General features: G+C 40.6%; 1 non-coding gene across 1 annotated transcript; it reads left to right on the top strand.

Annotated features, from left to right (window-relative positions):
• Positions 1 to 976: 976 nt before the first annotated feature.
• On the top strand, positions 977 to 1,058 carry trnas-aga. Its single transcript has one exon. It is a non-coding gene; the product is annotated as a tRNA-Ser (tRNA).
• Positions 1,059 to 1,700: the final 642 nt, after the last annotated feature.

Here is a 1,700-nt window from a genome sequence, read left to right as displayed (position 1 = left end):
AGCTAGTTGATGAGAGGCTGAAAGAGAATTGAAAGAATCACGCAATTTCACAGGCGGGCCACAAACAGGCAAATAACAAAAAGCATCTCGGAACGCACAACTCGTCGGTCGTTGCCAGTGGATTGTATTGGCGGGAAGAACAAAAATATAATCTGCAGGGTAATTGAAGTCGCCGCATCTAATGTCAAGCCACAGGTCACAGGTGAGCTGCCTTGTTAAACCCTAAAAATAAATAATAACACGATTGCGTTGAAAATACCCATTAAGCCATTTGTTAAGATTTCCCCCATGTGGACCTGTTGTCACTCTTACCCTGATGATTGCTGATATTTCCATACACTTTTCCGGTCTTCTCTGAGGAATTTTATCATTTATATCAGAATGGCCATATTCTGAGGCCAGTTTAGCGTTCATTCAATGACGATTTACTACTCTTTTCCATTGAAGGCCATATTGAGGTTAAATCAATGACTGGAGTTTTTCATTGATAAAAACAAATGACTATTGAAAGTGCAAGTCGGTATCGTGCATAAATTTACTGGTCTCTGTGGTGATTTTAGAAGGCTGTGCCTATTTCTACTTTTACCCCATACTCTTTAACCCGATACCCAGGTACTGTGCTGTAGTCAGGATGGCCGAGCGGTCTAAGGCGCTGTGTTCAGGTTGCAGTCTCCCATGTAGGCGAGGGTTCAAATCCCACTTCTAACAGTTATTTAGTGCCTCTCAGAAGTCATGCTTCTTAGCAGTAATAATAAGATGATGAAATAACAATTTATAATCTACACTCTCAAATGCAAACCTTCTGGAGCTGAGCAAAGATCAAGGAAAATAAGAAAACAGCTCTACCTAATAACAAATGAATGAGGGGAACATTTCAATTTATTGCATGTTAATGAGTTACTGCATTGTCTTTCAGTTGTAAAATCATCACTTTCTGTAGGCTATGCCTGGTGGCCCATTCACTCCTACCAAGCCTGTTGTCGTGGCCAAGTGGTTATGGTGATGCACTAGAAATCCATTAGTGTCTTCCTGCGCAGGTTCGAATCCTGCCGACAACTAAAATGCATTTTCTTGACCCCTCCGGGGATTTCTAGACCATTAGTTGTCCATTAGGGATAGGACTGCAGGCCATCAATCCCACCACACACCTGGTTATCCATCCTTCTAGCTCTATAGGCCACAGTAGCATAGGTTACAGGTTTGTAGTCAAGCCACAGATTTCAGGTGAAATCCCATGATACACTCAACAATACTACAACACGATTCTCATGAATAATCATTAAGCCATTTCCCCCATTTTTGACACGTGGAAACCTGTTGTCACTCTTACCCTGACGGATAGTTCCAGACACATTTTTGGTGCTATCTGAGGCATTTTTAAATTCATGTCAAAATGGCCATATTCTGAAGACACTCTTAAAGTCTGCAGGGTAATCGAACTGGCCACATCTAAAGCCTTTGCTTAAACCCTAAAAGAAAAAGTAAAAACACGATTGCATTGAAAATAACCATTAAGTCATTCAGGTCGCAGACTCCCCTATAGGCATGGTTTGAAACCCACTCCTGACAACTTTTTAGCGCCTGCATGTCATGCACCTTTGTAAAATCCAGTTGAAAAATAAATGACTTAAGGTAATGTAAATGACACCTAGTTAATATGAGTAGTGAATAACTATCGTATTTTTAATATTCTGCAAAAA

This window comes from Oncorhynchus gorbuscha, unplaced genomic scaffold (assembly GCF_021184085.1).
Source record: "Oncorhynchus gorbuscha isolate QuinsamMale2020 ecotype Even-year unplaced genomic scaffold, OgorEven_v1.0 Un_scaffold_21199, whole genome shotgun sequence".
Lineage (NCBI taxonomy): Eukaryota > Metazoa > Chordata > Actinopteri > Salmoniformes > Salmonidae > Oncorhynchus > Oncorhynchus gorbuscha.
This window is presented reverse-complemented; position numbering and strand designations above follow the sequence as displayed.